The sequence below is a fragment of the Mustelus asterias genome, chromosome 15, assembly GCF_964213995.1.
Source record: "Mustelus asterias chromosome 15, sMusAst1.hap1.1, whole genome shotgun sequence".
NCBI classification, from domain to species: Eukaryota; Metazoa; Chordata; class Chondrichthyes; order Carcharhiniformes; family Triakidae; genus Mustelus; species Mustelus asterias.
Window position 1 is genome coordinate 42,184,328 of NC_135815.1, and position 18,723 is coordinate 42,203,050.

The 18,723-nt window shown below is 41.7% G+C and overlaps 1 protein-coding gene and 1 pseudogene across 1 annotated transcript in view; both read right to left on the reverse strand.

Moving 5' to 3' along the window:
* The window catches only part of ppp2r5a (protein phosphatase 2, regulatory subunit B', alpha isoform), a 165,822-nt gene that overhangs the window by 116,826 nt on the left and 30,273 nt on the right, over nt 1-18,723 (reverse strand). The gene's annotated exons all lie outside the window — the stretch shown is intronic.
* Nucleotides 10,735-14,717, reverse strand: LOC144504870 (intracellular hyaluronan-binding protein 4-like; annotated as a pseudogene).

The window sequence follows — 18,723 nt, forward strand, 5'->3', positions numbered from 1 at the left end:
TCACTTCAAAGAAAGAATTCACCCCATTACACTTTTGAACTCACCTCCTTAAATTTGTTTAGTGTTCCGGCATCCACTGCACTATGGGATAGGGAATTCCACAGATTCACGACCCTTTGAATCAAGTAATTCCTCCTCATTTCTGTTTTAAATCTGCCAACCCTTAGCCTAAAACTATGGCCCCTCATTCTGGAATGTCCAAGAAGGGGAAACATCTGCTCTACATCTACCCTGTTGATCCCTTTAGGATCTTGCATACCTAAATTAGATCTTTTATTCTTCTAAACTCCAGCGAGTATAGACCTAAACTGCTGAATCTGTCTTCATAAGGCAAGTCCTTCATCCCTGGAATCAAAGTTCAAAACCCAGGTGTTCACAACATTTGTATGTTGAGGCTCCCCTCCCAAATTATAAAAATTCCACAAGCCCATGTAATGACAAATAATTTTTCTGCATGAAAAGTTATATAATTTAACATAGTTATCAGTTTTGTTTTACTTAATGTGGAAGTAAATAGGACCAACACTTTCAGTGTTTGCAAGTAGAGCATCACCTTCCTCAATGAGCCCAAAATAAACTTGCTGGATCAACGAGCACACTCAAAACAGCCTCCCTCCCATACACAACTGAATGCAAAACACATTGTTTTTCGGGCTATACCTCCAGCATCTCAGGCACGGCTGCCTTATCCATTAAATGTGGGAGCTCCAGTGAGGCCAATGTTAATATATCGGAGACAACTGTGCTGCTACAACACATACGAAGTGCTTAGTTGATCCCAGCGTTCTTTTACATAACATCACAAAGCGATGCACGTTCTGACCAGATAATGTTAGCATACATCAAAGGAAAATTTGGACTCGACAGATCATTCCCCTCCTGAATATAGACTTAGGGTTCTTTTTCAGGACCATTTAGTAACAAGTTAGTGTAATTTCAATTTCAAAATAAATTTATCAAAGTCTATTCCTGCATTATTTTAATTCTCTGCACTGCGAGCTTCAATAGGAGACAAGGCTGATGGTCCAGCAGTTTCATGTCACCTCTGTTATGAGCTCTAAGACCAGTGTTTCTAGTTTAATGTTTTTAGTGAATGGAATGCAAGATGGTTCTCCCCAGCCTTGTAGCTCACAGCAGAGGTCACATGATTATAAGAAGCCAGATAGGATATGAAGCAATGATTGCACTTCCAAACCCAAGCATCTTCTTTTTCACAACGAATGAAGAGACAAATTTGAATGCATCATGTGTAACCGTGAGTTACCCAAATTACTCACTATAACACAACTATCCTCTCTGCTGGGTTGATAACTTTCACAACACGTTGAGCTGTTGTTTCACACTGAATCTGGAAGATTTCACATTGTGCATCTGTTTTCTTTGCTTGTTGGTCACATCCAGGTGATATCTCTGGAAAAAAACATTCTTTGTAATCGCTTTGGAGCGGATAGTAATGGTTTGAAAAAATGATTGGAGTGGCATTTGGTTGGACTCCATTGTTATTTTGTCTCTCCCAAGCAGGTATTGATGAAAATGCTCACAAGCAAACACAAGAGCCAGTCATGCTCTCGATCTGGGCATAGCATTGTTCAGTTTGCATTAACACCCATTGCTAGTTTGCCTTGCTGCATTCGGGTTGCTCAGAGATCCGTCTCGCTGGCGTCACACTGCAAGGTGACTTATCATTGATATCATAGAACTCCAGCACTTTATTTTCATTGCTAGTTTGATCTTGATGAATGCTGCTTCGTATTCTTGCACATTCTTAGCCATAAGCTTGTGTGATGGTTCACTTTCCAATGGCAAATTAGGCAAACATTTTGCTAGGTAGTTCACAAATCCAACAAATTGTTGCACTGTTTCCATATCTGTTGGTCGCTGCATTGCTGCTATAGCTCTGACTTTGTTAAGATCCAGGCAAAAGCATTTGCTGTCAGTGTACTTGACTGCAGGCATTTTCAGTTGCAATTTTTCCTTGTTCAGTTTCAGATGAACAAGTTGCAGGAGATTCTGATCGTGGTCAACTATGGCCTCTTCCATTGTGCCTCCACACCCATGGTCAGCTATGCCTTCTTCCATTTGTCCCCACATCTATTGACCAGCAGGTCATCTACTAGGGCTTCCATTCTGGAAAGGTCACCGACGATCTCAAGCTTTCTGCATGGATACTATTCTGGAGCTGTGGAAATGCCAAATGGCGTGGGCAACCATCTATACCTCCTGAACAGCATCCAGAATATAGTTTGCAAGCTGCTGTTTTCATCCAGCTTCTGCTGCCTTGCAACCATTTTTCGTATCTACAGATCTCTGCCTTGGCAAACTGTGGCAAAATTCCTTTGATGGTTGGCATGAGGTAGTGGAGATCTCTTCAGTGCTTTATTTAGATCCTTTGAGTGTAGCACACTCGCAGCTTTCCAGGTCGTTTCACTGCTGCCATGTTACTTATGCAGTCAGTAGGAGTTGCTGCTTTCTTGATTACTCCCTTCTTTTCCAGCTTTTTCCTTGTTTTTTAAACTTTTTAAAAATTCATTTGTGGGACGTAGGCGTCATTGGCTGGTCAACATTTATTGCCCTTCCTTAGTTGCCTGAAGGCAATTGAGAGGCAACCACATTGCTGTCGGTCTAGAGTCACATGGATGCCAGGTCAAGTAAGGATGGCAGATTTCTTTTCCGAAAGGACATTAGTGAACCAGATGGGTTTTTCCAACAATCGACAATGACTTCATGGTCATCGGTAGATTCTTAATTCCAGATCTTTTTCAATTCAAATTCCACCATCTGCCATGGCAGGATTCAAACCCGGGTCCTCAGAACATTAACTGTTGCACGATGCACCAGTGGCAAACTGACACTTCATGTTCACTTGATGCTTTCCTTCTGCGTTGCAAAGTCCGGTTGTTTAAGTTTTCTTGAGTGATGGGCACATTTATGAACTATGTACAAAGGAAAGAAGAAATGCCCTTGCAAGTGAAATTTGTAGCACACGTTCAAATATCATTCAAGGTTGTCTCGAACAGTTAGCCAAAGAGGGACCTGGCAAATAAGTCATTTAAGCAGATCTTATCTATTTAGAAGACCTGAACATGGCAATACCAAGAGGTTACTTCCAACCTGAAGAAATGTTACTCCTTTTTCTCAAGATGCTTTAAGCAATCATGCCAAATGAAATTTGACAAAGGGAAGGAAAGAATAAAATCTTGCACCTTTAAGTGAGTTCCATGGTTTTCCTTCAGAGGTTATTCGGGAGAACTGGCGGCATAGTGACAATGTCACTGCACTAGAGCTAATGTTATAGGGACACGGGTTTAAATCCCACCACAGCAGCTGGTGGAATTTAAATTTAAATAAACAAACCTAGAATCAGAAGATAGTCATTTGCCATAAAAACACATCTGTTTAATAATATTCTGCAGGTGGTGGTGAGGGAGTCAACAATCTACCTGCTCCACCTAACAAGCCACTCTGTTGTACACACTGGAATCAACCTAAACACTGGAAATGACAACAGAATACCCAGCCCTATCGACTGTGCAAAATCTTTTTCACTAATATCTGCCAAAATTGGGAAAACTGCCCCACAAAATAGTCAAGCAACAGCCTGACAGTCATGTTCGTTGAATCATACCATAAGAACATAGAGATAATGCCCCAGACTCTACCATCACCATCTCTGGGTCTGGTGCTAGAAGTCCTCAACATTGACTCCAGACCTCATGAAGTCTCAAACATAAGCAAGAACATCTCCTGTTGATTACCACCTACCACTTCCCCAACACCTCCCCAGCTGATGAATAAGTATTCCTCCATGTGGAAGACCACTTGGAAGAAACAGTGAGAATACAAGGGCATAGAATGTCCATAGAATGGGTAGGGGTTTTCAGCGTCCATCACCAAAGAGTGGCTCAGTAGTACCACGACGAACCAAGCTGGCTGGGTCCTACTTGACCTCACCCACACCAACCTATCTGTTGTAGATGCATCTGCCCATTACGGTATTGATAAGAGTGGCCATCACAAGGTTCTTGTGGAGACACAGTCCTTTCATCACATTGAGAATACCCTCCATTGTGTTATGAGGCACAACCACTATGCTAAATGGCATAGATTTACAACTAGATCTAGCAACTCAAAATTGGGCATCCGTTAGGCGCTGTGGCGATCAGCAGCAAAGAACCTATGTTCAATCACAATCTGTACCCTCATGGCCTGGCAAACCTGTGATCCACCATTACCATCAAACCAGAGGATCCAAGCTGGTTCAAACAAGAGTGCAGGGGAGCATGCAGGCATACTTTTAAAAATGTGTGAACCTGGTGAAGTTATAACACAGGATGCCAAACAGCGGAAGCAGCAAGCACTAAACAAAAGACTAGAGTAGTGATCCAACAGCCAATTGATCAAGATCAAAAACTCTGCAGTCCTGCCACATCGAGTTGTGAAAGGTGGTGGAGGAAGAAGCTCCATTTCTGTCCCCAGCCTCAATGATAGAGGAGCATGGCACATCAATGCAAAGACAAGGCTGAAGCACTGGAAATCATCTTCAGCCAGACGTTCAGAGTGGATTATCCATCTTGGCCTCCTCCTGAGGTCTCCACAATCATAGATACCAGTCTTCAACTAATTTAGCTCACCATGCATGATATCATGAAACAGCCAAAGGCACTGGATAGTGCAAAGGTTGGAACCTAATCACATCCCAGCAATTGACTGAAGATGTCTCCAGAACTTGCCACCAGCAAGTTGTTTCAGTGCACTTACAAAACTGGCATCTACCAAGCAATGTGGACAATTGCCCAGGTATGTCCTGTCCAACAAAAAGCAAGACAAAAGAAACCCAACCAATCTGTCCACTCTTGATCATCAGCAAAGTAATGGAAGGTGTCACTGACAGTGCTATCAAACAGAACCTAGTCAACAGTAACCTGTTAGGTTCATGTTCCATCACTGCCACTCAGATCTGACCCCATTACAGCCTTGGACCAAACAGGAAGAAAAGAGATCACTCAAGAGGAGAGGTGAGAGTGACTGCCCTTGACATCAAGGCAGCATTTGACCAAGTGGGGCATCAAGGAGCACAAACAAAACCGCAGTCAATGGGAATCTGGAGGAAAACTCTCCATCAGTTGGACACAAATCCAGCACAAAGAAAAATGGTCATGACTGTTCAGGTCACGGCAATGACCATCTCCAGTAGAAGAGAATGGGGGCAGGGGGTGAGAATCATTGGCCAGAGACTTAATTGGATCCGCCATATAATAAATACTGTGCAGCTGCAACAACAGATCAGAGGGTGAGAATTCTGCAGCGAATAACACTTCCTGACTGCCCAAAGTCTGTCCACCATCTACGAGACACAGTGTGATGGAATACTCTCCACTTATCTTGAGTGCAGCTCAAGTGCAACACTCAAGAAGCTCGATGCCACCCAGAACAAAGCAGCCTGTTTGATTAGCACCCTATGCACCAACATGCACATGCACTCCCTCCACCACCTATGCAGTGCAGCAGCGGTGTGTATCATCTACATGCTGCAGTGCAGCAATTTACCATGTTTCCTTCAACAGAATCATCTATCACCAAGAAGGACAAGGGCAGCAGATGCAGGGAAACATCACCACCTGCAAGTTCCCCTCCAAGCCACACATCATCCTGGCTTGAAATTACATCACCATTCCTTCACAGTCACTAGGTCAAAATTCTGGAACTCCCCTTTGAAATGCAGTTGTTTAAGAAACTGGCTCACCACCATCTTCCCAAGGGCAATCAGAGATGAGCAACAAGTGGTGACCCAACCAGCAATGCTATGAAATAATCAAAAAAATCATTAATTCAACAGACTTCTGGTCAACCAACATAGGCACCTGAGAAGGGCTTTCATAGCAACCTCCAAACACTAAGACACACAAATCAGGGAATGAGAAGTTGAAGAACTAAGGAGGGAGATTAACGCCACTATTTTCTGTGTCTATCTCCACTCTCCAGAGTTTCTATAAGTGGTGTGAAGTAATGTACAGGCCAAGTGCCAAGGACAAGGGTAGCAGATACATGGGAACACCACCACCTGCAAGTTCCCCTCCAAGCCACTCACCATCCTGACTTGGAAATATATCACCGTTCCTTCACTGTCACTGGGTTAAAATCCTGGAATTCTCTCCCTAACAGCATTGTGGGTCAACCCACAGCACAGCGATTCAAGAGGCAGCTCACCACCACCTTCTCAAGGGCAACTAGGGACGGGCAATAGATGCTGGCCAGCCAAAGCATGTCCCATGAATGAATAACAAAGATGAAAGAATCTAAAAAGACTCTGGCCTGAGAGATTACAGTATAGACCTAATATGCAACACCTTACAGGGACAGACAAAAACTGATAATTGGAATTGCTCAGCACAAGTGAATTGCACTTGACTCAGTAAGTGAGTTACCACAATTAGCACCGAATCTCAAGGGCAGCTAATTGGTGAACAAAATTGGAGACCAGTACAACTACAGAATTACTGGAACGTTTCACGCTGAGGAAATATTAGAATGGACACAAAGTGGTAGAAAGAGGTCCAGTCATACTTATAGGGATAAACTTAGTGCCTTAGAAACCATGCAGACGCTACGACAACGGATGAATGAACACCGCTCGACAATCACCAGGCAAGACTGTTCTCTTCCTGTGGGGGAGCACTTCAGCAGTCACGGGCATTCAGCCTTGGATCTTCAGGTAAGCGTTCTCCAAGGTGGCCTTCACGACAGACGACAGCTCAGAGTCGCTGAGCAGAAACTGATAGCCAAGTTCCGCACACATGAGGACGGCCTAAACCGGGATGTTGGATTTATGTCACATTATCAGTAACCCCCACAGCTTGCCTCCTGGACTTGGAGAATTTCACTAGCTGTTCTGTCTGGAGACAATACACATCTCTTTAACCTGTGTTGAATGCTCCCTCCACCCACATTGTCTGTACATTTAAGACCTGGCTGGCTGTAGAGATTTGCATTCTAATCAGTATTCTGTAATTTGATTTCTGTGTCTGTTTGCACTGTTTGAGAACAGATATCCACTCCATCTGACGAAGGAGCTGTGCTCCGAAAGCTTATGGTATTTGCTACCAAATAAACCTGTTGGACTTTAACCTGGTGTTGAGAGACTTCTTACTTAAGTCACATATGCAAGGATCGTTTCATTTGAAGACAAGAGAAACAAAGTTATATTCTCTCATATTCCAAAGTAAAGATGGAGTTGTTCAAGAAAATATAGTGAACAAGTCAGAATAAACAAAGACAGAAGAGGCAGAGCATTTCTTTTCCATCGTAATTTTACATCTTTTTAGAAACATACATTAAACTTGGAAATTAACAAAAAGCCTCTAATTATTCCTCATTACCAAGATTCCAATTTATAGGGCACCTTCAACGTGGTTAAAAACATCCCAAATGGCTCCTCAGTGGGGATCCACAACAACTGAATGTGATCACAGATACATTTCCACGTAACGTTCACAGGCACCAAGTTTAAATATTGCTAAAGAACTCAGTAAATTCCAAACCAGTTTTGTCAGATCAGGGACAAGCCTCTCTCTGTCCCAGTCTTGTTGGGGTGACACACTCTGCTTACCACCAAATGACACTAAAAATACAAGTGATTCAAATGCCTGTATACCATACCCTGCTCTCCAAAAAGTTCCTCCTCTACAATTGTACCATGCCCATGTTCCACCTCAGCAGTCAAGCAGAACCAAACTATCCTCCCCATGTTATCAACTGCCTGCTGCACTGTCAAACTCCAGAACTTCAACTCCACCAAGTCTCAGATCTATTCTGTTGAGCTGCCAAAACCCAGAATCGTCTCCAATGTTATCAATGTGCAGAACCATCCCCAGAACAACTCCCTCGACCCAATACTGTTGAGATATTTGGAGCTAGCCAGTACATTTTGCAGTGTTAACTCAGTTTTAAAACTGGTACAGGATAAAAATTCCAAGAATGTGCTTAATAATTATTTTTGAACTGTTACTTTTTCCAAGTATTTAACAAGAAAAACATAAGCAACATGTCCACCCTATATAGCGATAAATGAAGCAGAACTAATGACACTGATATCATTGAGATGCTAGTCCTAGGTTGAAATGGTTCAAAACAAATAAAACGCGAGTACCCTAGGATAGGCAAGAAATTTGCAAGCTATAAGGCATTGAGTGCCAAGGTGCAAATTAGCTGGGAAAGTGGAGGCAACCAAAGCAGACAACAGAGACCTCCCCACAACTTGCTGTCTTAAAAGTTCCAAAAAGCATTTGACAGAGTTCCACATGAAAAATTAAGATCAATACAAGGATTCAGAGTAAACTCAGGAAACATAAGAATTACCCGATGGGTAGAAAGCAATGAATATTCGTAGTAGTTGCTATTGTCAAAGGGTGGTAGAGATGTCCTAAGGATCAGCACTGGACCTAATAATGTTCCTAATTCGCATCCACATTCTGAATTCAGAGAAAGTAAGTTGGTTACATTTGGAACTGACACTAACCTAGGAAGGGCAGTTGATTATTTTTAGGGGGGAGCTCAAAAAATATAACATTGTAAAGAAACACAGGAGGACAAGGATTAAAATGCAGAGTGCTGGCTATTTTAAAGACTTTGAGAAGACTGCTCCCACCAGATATTCAGGTTCACCTGTCTAAATGTTGAGGAGTGGCGGCGGTTAGCTCAGTTGGCTGAATGGCTGGTTAGGGAGGCACGGTGGCATAGTGATTAGCACTGCTGCCTCACAGCGCCACGGACCCAGGTTCAATTCCCGGCTTGGGTCACTGTCTGTGTAGAGTTTGCACGTTCTCACCATGTCTGCATGGGTTTCCTCCAGGTACGCCAGTTTCCTCCCATAGTCCGAAAGACATGCTGGTTAGGTGGATTGACCCGAACAGGTGCCGGAGCATGGCGACTCAGGGAATTTCACAGTAACTTCATTGCATTGTTAATGTAAGCCTTACTTGTGACTAACAAATAAACTTTACTTTAAACTTTGATGCAGAGCAACACCATCGGTGTGGGTTCAATTCCCAAACTAGCTGAGGTTATTGATGAAGGCCCACCTTCTCAACCTTGCCCCTTACCTGCCGTGTGGTAATCCTCAGGTTAAATTACCACTAGTCAGCTCGCCCCCTCCAAGGCGAGAGCAGCCTATGGTCATCTGGGACTATGGCAACTTTACCTTTTACCTAAATGTTGAAAATAACAATGTATGATACTGCTTGGCTTTGGTCCTATTATAAAATTTAATTAGAAAATGTCTTGGTGACCTTGATTAGGAAAGATAAGAATGAAACTGAAGTTGAAACAGGGTGGCTGATACAATGATTCTGTTATCATGAATGAAAATGTAAATTATCAGTTGAACATCTACAGTAGGTTAAAAGTGTAGAATTGCATGTTTATGAGGCTTGATGAGTTCATACTGAGCATCCCTAACAAGAGCATTTTGTTTAAATTTGCAGCTCAATATGGATCAATACAAGGATTCAGGGTAAACTCTGAATATGGAGTTAGAAATTGATCAATATTAAAACGTAATCTGCAAAAAACTTGAAACTTAATGTTGAAACATGATTTGTTCACAGATAGGGTTGCTGCTTCAAACCTACTACCAGCCTTTCAATATTGCGTGTTCCATTAAAAGCTAGAATTATAAAAAACAACATTTTAAAAATTCAAATGCATTACTTTTATATTTGCACAACTTGATAAACTGTGGCAATTCACACAGGGAATCAAAACCAAGTATAGGCTTCACAAGAAGTGTAATTGGACAATCAGAGAATGGGGGTAATGAGTGGAGCAGGATTTACAGGCATAAACAATGTCCATTTTATTACAGATACACACACACAGAAGTAGAGCTTTTTGGAACCTAGGGATTTCTCTATGGTACAATCTAAAGAGCTGGGAAAAATAAAACTGAAACACTAACCGCCAAATGCATAACTGTGATGTGTTTTACATGTGTGGCTTCCAGTATAATTGAAGACGGGGAAACTTGTAATGGAAAAGTAGAAGCAAAGGCATGAGGTGTAGATTTTTTAAAACAAATCTGCATTTATTCAATCAAGTTTTCAATCATATTTACGAAAAAGACAAATTATGCAGTCTTTCCCCTTTACGTAAGTTAGTCCAAATTTTTTGGTCGTGCTTTTTTAAATTTGTGCTCTAATAAGCAACTCTTCAAGTTCGAGGACATATGCACTTAATATTCAAAATGACTTCAAGATTTCACAATAAGCACGAAAGTAGGCCATTTCTGTAACATGCCTACAATATTTCAAAATTTACAGTTAACCAAATGATAGAACCATCTAGCTTGTCAGAATATAGGCTGCATTCTCTTATGCGTGTGCTTTTTCAGGAAGCCATTACAAATCAAGCAAACAAGTCAATATTTTTAATATGTAGCTTTTTTAAAACAAAATATCTTAAACTGCTGGAGATAGATATTTACCAATATCACACAAGCACAAAGGGAGGTGCTAAAAACTCAGTAGTAATGCCATATTCTACCCATCTTTCATCCACATGCATTAAGTGAGGTTTGCTCATATCCAGTAGTGAACAGGAAAGTCCAATTTCAGAAATTGTGAGCCAACTGCCACTCCTTTATAGTCAGTGTTACACACAAAATTAAAAAGCCTCTCATTTTGAAGTGCCACAATTTATTTTCTTTAAGACCGGTGCCAACTCCTAAACTTCAATACTGCTTCAAGCAAGAGCTGGGAAGTCCTCAGGGTCATCGGGATTGGGAGTACTTACATGTGTTATCTCTGCAGCTGGCACCTCTGGCCTAGTTGGATTGATCTGCTTGACTCTTCCACGACCTCTAGCACCACGCCGTCCTCACTCAGGGCATGTAAGAGAGTCAAAGTTAATGTCCAGTTTAGAAGTGACGTCATTTGCTGATCTTCTAAAATAATGGTGATCCTCATCAAATTCTTCCTTTTGTTCATCCCCTTCATATTTAGACTTATGGCTCACAGCTGCCTTTGACAAAACACTGGAATCTGATTTGCGAATGTTGAATTTCTTCTCAGAGCAAGTATGTTCCTAAAGCGCCTTCCATTCATCCAGAGTCATTTCGTGTGGAGCATCAACTGTTGCTTCATCTTCCCCTTCATTCAAGTTGTTCTCTGCATCGCCTTCAGCCACTTCTTGAAGTTCTTCCATTTCCATCACCTCGTCAGCTGGAGTTGTCTCAGTCTCTACGTTGACATTTCCACTATGCCTTTCAAACTCTTCATTTCCTCTTTGATCAAACCCATCAACGCTCCTGGGAAATCTACCCGTCCTCGACTATGCTCTCTTCCACCTCTATGCCCTTACACCAATGCCTGGTCCATCCTGTCAACTGGTGCTTCTATTGAAAAGTCAGGAGCTTCAGTTTCATTAGGGCGCCATTCATGGAATACAACTTTATGCTCTGGTTTCTCAACTTTTCTCTCAATATCCTGATTTTCATTCTGTCCTTGCACTTACGCCCATTTTGCACCCCTCTTTGGGGCTTCTCTCCTCTGGCCATTGCCCATGAAGACATTCTTGGTGCTAACGGCTACCCTGGACCTGCTCCTAGCCTCATGCTGTAGTTTTGTGGGCAAGAATTGCAGACAGACTTAAGATTTTTAATATATTCAACCAGTCAATCTCTCATGGCATTGTACATAGACACTCAAAACTAGATGTTGTATCATTTATTTCATTGCCATACACCATCCTATAGCAGCTCTGAAGTCAACCTCTAGGAATATCAAGCTTCAACCAAAACTTGAATTTATCTAAAGCAGTGAATTCAAATTTCTTCAGCAAACAGCTTGGGGCAAACAAAAGTTTGTATCTTGTGATTCAAAATATTTTTTATTGATGTTCCAAAACATCCCATGATTGTAATACTTGACAAAAAACATTGAAGCTATAGTTAACACTTCTCTGGGGTTCCACTGAAACACAAACAAATTAACAAGTTTTTTAAAAATGGAATTTCAGTTGAATGTTTTGGGCACAAAGCTTTAGATTCTGAATTTCAAATAACTTTGCAATCAATAATAGAAATACACTTTTCTGTAATGGGACTTCATTGTAAACAAAGAATAAACTGAAAATACACCACCACCTGCAAGTTCCCTTTCAAGTCACTCACCATCCTGACTTGGAACTGTACTGTTGTTTCTTGCGTCACGGGGCAAAATTCAGGAACTTCCTCCCTAACAGCACTGTGGGTGTACCAACACCACATGGGACTGTCCACATTCAAGGCGGCAGCTCACCACAACCTTCTCAAGGGCAATAAAAATACTGGCCTAACCAGCACATCCACATCCCATAAAAGAATAAAAAATAAACATGTTTAGAGAGAAGCAAAACAGCTCTACATCTCTGGTAAATATCTACTATTTCACATCTCTCTTCATTAAAAAGTTTAATAAAACAAAAACATTTTAGGCTGTTAAAAACAAAATATGTACATGTTGGCCAGGTGGAGATCTGGGTATATTTTGAATTACTCAATCTAAACCTCAAGTTTCCCTGAATACATGTCAGACCAGCCTAGAAAATCCTAATTTGACGAACAACCTGAAAACATGCACTTTGTTCATGCTATTACATGCAGTTTATATTTAGGTTAAAATGCATACCATCTTTAAGCAACTCTGTTCTTAGAACATATGTCAAAAAATACACTGGACTGCTATGATCATCTTCAAAATGGTGATTTGTTGACTGCGTTACCAGGTTACATAACAGAAGCTAGCTTACAGTGGTCTGAATGTCACCGAGTGAAAATACTTGTTACACTCAACCAATTTGCTTGGAAGGATTCAGTTGAGATGATGACAACTGTATGATTCTGCAGAAATTATTTCATTTGCAGCTTTTTAAGCATGCAGGATTTTTAAAAAGTTTTACACACCCCAGTAACACATCACAGCATTTGATGTGCAACCAATGAGGCTCAATAATAGGCAGCACTGTGGCACAGTGGTTAGCACTGCTGCCTCTCAGTGGCTTCGGGTCACTGTCTGTGCTGAGTTTGCACATTCTCTCCGTGTCTGCGTGTTCCCTCCGGGTGGTCCCGTTTCCTCCCACAGTCCAAAGATGTGCAGGTTAGATGGATTGGCCATGCTAAATTGCCCCTTAGTACCCAAGATGTGTAGGTTGGGGGAATTAGCGGGTAAATACTTGGGGTTATGGGGAACAGGTCTGGGTGGGATTGCTCCTTAGTGTCGGGGGATTATGTGGGGTTACAAGGATAGGGCCTGGGTGGGATTGTTGTCAATGCAGACTCGATGGGCCGAATGGCCTCCTTCCGCACTGTGGGGATTATATATGATAATAAACGATTCAAATGAAAATCAGATTAAATCTCAATTTAATTAATAATCTCTATAAAGTAAAAACCATTAGAAATTAATATACTTGGGTTCACAACAAAAATTTGCTCCAAGTCTAATAGCTTCTAACTATAATAAAAATCTAACCAATATTTTGTGTACCATGAAACCTTGTGTCATTTATTCTCCCCTGCTCTGCGACCTATCACAGGCTTTCTTCCCTTTTGTTCTTCTGTTCTTCCCGTAAACGGGATTTCCATTTATCTCTTCTATCTTGCTCATTTTCATTGTTTTCTATTTTCCTTCTAGAGCTTGGTCAGGTATCGACAAAAACTGATTTCCACAGCCATATCTGCTTCCTTGGCAACAATCTCCCACTCCAAATTATATCATGCATTTTCCAATTTCACCATTCGTTTTTTGGATTCACACATTATTACAGGCATCTTCAAAATTAATTGAACCACCATCCTCGGATCATTCCAAGATCCATTCTCAATGCCACATGTCACCATGTGCACACTCTCAATCCCTCTCTCAAAGCTGTCCTGTCCACAGTTCAATTTCATGCTTTGCCTTATCATGCACTGTGACAGGAAGTCTTTTATTGTCTTTTCATGTGTGAAGAATTGCAAGTTTCACTAACTCACGAGTACCAACATGCCTCCAGTTCCTTCACCCTTTCCCTTCCCCCCAACTAATTATTTCTTGGCATTTTATCCATTGCCTTTATCCAGGTTACCCTTTGACCTTCTTCTCTCTGTTCTCAGGTCCAAATCTAACATTGCCATCAAACCCACTAACAAGAGTAGTGCCACTGTTGTCTTGAGTATCAACCTCTATCTGGCACAGGCCGAATCTCAGCTCTCTGTTGCTTCTTCTTACCACCTCCTAGGCAATGACCCCATGACTGAACATCAAACTATTGTATCCAGGACTGTCAGTTACCTCAACTCCTCTGGAGATCTTCCCTTCACAGTCTCCAAACTCAGTACCTCAACCCTGATTAGCTTCTACCTCCTCCCCAAAATTAATAAATCAGACTGCCGCAGTAGGCCCATTGTTTCAGACTGTTCCTGACCACTGAACTTATTTCTTCCGGTCTCAACTCCGATTTTTCTCCACTTGTCCAGTTTTCCTGCTCAATCGGTGACCTTTCCAACTCTGTCACTTCAACAGTTTCCTGGCCCTAACCATCTCTTCTTTACCACAGCTATCCAATCCCTCTACGCCTCATTCCAAAATGCCTTTCAAGCCAATACCAAGATTTTCTTTAAGTCACGAATCGAGGTAAATACCCACTTGTGTTCTGGGAGTAAGGTACTTGTATGGATACTGATCCTTGAATGTCTGTTTAGCCATAAAAGTAAACAAGTCTATTCCTGTTCAATTAATGACAACTTCTATGCAATCAGTTATTCAAATTAGGCAATCAGAACAAAACAGAATTGCAGACGACTAACATAATTCCAGTTCAAGTTATTCACTATATTAAGTGACTTTCTTTAATTAGTGGACTCCAATAGAATACAAAGCATTTTTTTTTCATTTTAACCAACTTTCCATTTTTCAAACAGGCAGTCTCAGAAATAAAAACATACTACCTGAAAGTCTCAATATTTCAACAGTATGTCATCCTGTGTTCAATTGAAAAAACGTTTCCTTATGCTTCCTCACTCTTTAGCCGATCGCAATCAAGAAAGAAGACTATCCCATCTAGTAATGTATTTTTTCAGGTGAGCTACAAAAATACTCGGTGACCAAAGGGCTGAAAAGAGCATTTTAACGAGACCAAGAAAAAGATCTCCTGAACTCTTAGAGCTACTGCGATCTTATTGCTTGGGGTCCAGAAGACGTCAATTTTTTTTTAAAAACTTACTAATGACCAGTGAGCCACCTCTGCATCTTTGAGCAAAATACAAGTTAATTAACAATAACCAGCATAGATTTGTAAAAAGTAGATTACGTCTGCAATTTAGTTTTTTGAAGAACTAACAAAGATTGATTATGGGAACGCAGTGGATGGTGCCTGTTGTTACAAATATGAAGTTTAAAAGATTGTTATTGGTAAAAGAGGAACGAGGGGGGGTCACATGATCTGCTCTGAATTCTGCATGAAAAGGAGCCTGGGTGACTTGGTTGTTAAAGGAGGACATGATGTGGAGATGCCGGCGTTGGACTGGGGTAAACACAGTAAGAAGTCTCACAACACCAGGTTAAAGTCCAACAGATTTATTTGGTAGCAAATACCATAAGCTTTCGGAGCACTGCTCCTTCGTCAGATGGAGTGGAAATGTGCTCTCAAACAGTGCACAGACACAGAAATCAAGTTACAGAATACTAATTAGAATGCAAATCTCTACAGCCAGCCAGGTCTTAAAGGTACAGACAATGTGGGTGGAGGAAGCATTCAACACAGGTTAAAGAAATGTGTATTGTCTCCAGACAGAACAGCTAGTGAGATTCTGCAAGACCAGGGGCAAGCTGTGGGGGTTACTGATAATGTGACATAAATCCAACATCCCGGTTTAGGCCGTCCTCATGTGTGCGGAACTTGGCTATCAGTTTCTGCTCAGATTTGCATTCTAATTAGTATTCTGTAACTTGATTTCTGTGTCTGTGCACTGTTTGAGAGCACATTTCCACTCCATCTGACGAAGGAGCAGTGCTCCGAAAGCTTATGGTATTTGCTATCAAATAAATCTGTTGGACTTTAACCTGGTGTTAAACTTCTTACTGTGTTAAAGGAGGACCCAGGTTGTTTTACTGGGAAGGTGATGCAAGATATTCACACCTATAAACAATGGCCAGAGCAACTGTGACGATGGATAGCCTGCTAGTCTCCAGATCGCGATATAATTCCAAGATGGCATGGATTGGAGGTCTAAGGGATGTCTAATTAGCATTTCTACCTGGATTCAAGGTTTCTCTTAAAAATATCCTAAACCTGACAATCAGGGTCAATCTGTAGGAATATTTGAGGGTTCAGGGCACACAAGTAAGGGGGGAGGGTAAGGATGACAGAGAGAGAATAGAACAGAGAAAACAAGAGATAGCCAGTCCCTGTTGACACAGAATGCAGGTGGGAGCTGACACACAGACTGAAGAGACCAAGTTTGTGAAGATTTAAACAAAGCTGGAAGATTTGCCTGGATTTGGCTGGAGGGGGGAATTTCCGGGATGTGAATCACTGTGAAAGTCAGTTCGAGTTAAAAGTTACCTGTCTGGAAAAGGAAAAAGGAAGCAGGCCCTCAGGCACTCAATCACTTTGGATTGGTTCTTGAAGAATGAAGTGCCCACTTATGAGTCAGTGTAAAGTTAAATAGGGTAAGTTTTATTTCTGTAGTTTGATGTGCATGTTATCTACATAAATAGTGTTAAGATAATGCTGCTTTTAATTTGCCAATTACAGTAAAACTAGAGATCTGTCATGTGATCCTTCTAGTCAGTCACTAGGGCGGCACGGTAGCACAGTGGTTAGCACTGCTGCTTCACAGCTCCTGAGACCTGGGTTCGATTCCTGGCTTGGTCACTGTCTGTGTGGAGTTTGCACATTCTCCTCGTGTCTGCGTGGGTTTCCTCCGGGTGCTTCGGTTTCCTCCCACAGTCCAAAGATGTGCGGGTTAGGTTGATTGGCTATGCTAAAAATTGCCCTTAGTGTCCTGAGATGCATAGGTTAGAGGGATTAGTGGGTAAATATGTAGGGATATGGGGGTCGGGCCTGGGTGGGTTTGTGGTCAGTGCAGACTCGATGGGCCGAATGGTCTCTTTCTGTACTGTAGGGTTTCTATGTTCTATGTTCATGTTCAACTATTTTTCTCAAAGTTATCCAAGCATCCATGTTCGAATCACTGTGGTTTGATATTTGAATACTGAATAAAATTTCAAAATTTGCTGATACCACCAAACTTGGAGGTGGAGCAAGCACTGAAAATACCAACCAATTGCAACAGGACATAAACAGGTTAGCAGAATGCAAAGACAAAGAGCAGGTGGAATTTAATACTGTGAGGGGATGCATTTTGGCAGAAGGGATAGAGAGGAGCCATGTACTTAATGGCACAGCTCTAAAGAATGTGTGGGGACAAACTTGTTCATGTGCATAGATCTTCAAGGATGGCAAGATGTCTTGAGAGAATGGTTAACAAATATGGTATCTTGGTCTTCATTAAGTAGAGGTATTGAGTACAACAGCTGGGAAGTTATGGTGAACCTTTATAAGACTCTAGTTAAGTTACAAATAGAGTACTGTGCCCAGTTCTGATTACCACACTTTAAGAAGAATGTGTGAAGATCCTCGAGAGTGCAAAGGAGGTTCACCAGAATGATTCCAATAATAAGGAATTTTAGATACAAGGTTCGGTCAGAGAAGCTGAGGCTATTCCCCATGCAGCAAAGGTGATTATAGAGAAATCTGATACAGGTGTACATAGTTATGGCCAGTTTAGATAAGGCAGACAAAAAAGCTAAACTCTTTAACCTATTGCACAAAGACAAGGGGATACAACTTTAAGATTTTGAGCAAGAAATATAAGGGTGTGAGGCAGAAGTTTGTGCTTTACACAGCAAGTAGTAATGACCTGGCACTCGCTTACAACAAGGGTGATAGAAACTGAAATGATCCATTACTTCAAAACAAAAGTACACCAGCGTTTGAGGGAAAACAACTGCAGGGCTATGGGAATAAAGTGGGGTTGTGAGACTGATTAGGTTGCTCTTGCTCTACAAAGAGCCAGCGTGGACCTGATGGGCCGAATGACCTTCTGTGCATTATGACTCTAGGGGCTGGATTATAAGCTCATCTCAAGAGGTGGGAACAAAGGTGGGCGGACATGGAATTGCGTATCGTCATCCCCGGCCAAGGACAGTTACGCACGCACGCACACAGTAAAGGCTTAAAGGCTTTTTTATTTTAAATATGAAAGTTATCAAGAATGCATTTTGATTTTGGGATGCCTTCTCCCTCACTTCCCTGGCATGGCATCCTGCGGCTGCTTTCAAGCTGGAGGGCTTCCTAACGGCCCTTCAGGTTTGAGACCCAGTCCACCCACCATAATTGGACAGCTAGCTATCCCTCTGGCAATCAGTTGGCAAATTTGGGGAAAATCCAGATCAGTGACCGTTCCATAGACAGGGTGAGGGCTTCTGATCCCCATTTGAGCCAAGGTCCTGAAGTGTGCAGGAAAATCCTGCCCTACGACATGTTTTCTGCAATATTATTAGTGATTTTCTTCAGCAACAGGTACTCATTTTTCAAAGCCAGGAACGGAATCTCCACAAATAAGTTAATATTTGCAGAGGATCACTCAAAGTTTGAAAATCACTGGACCAAGATATAATTAATCCATACTGTCAATTTCACTATGAA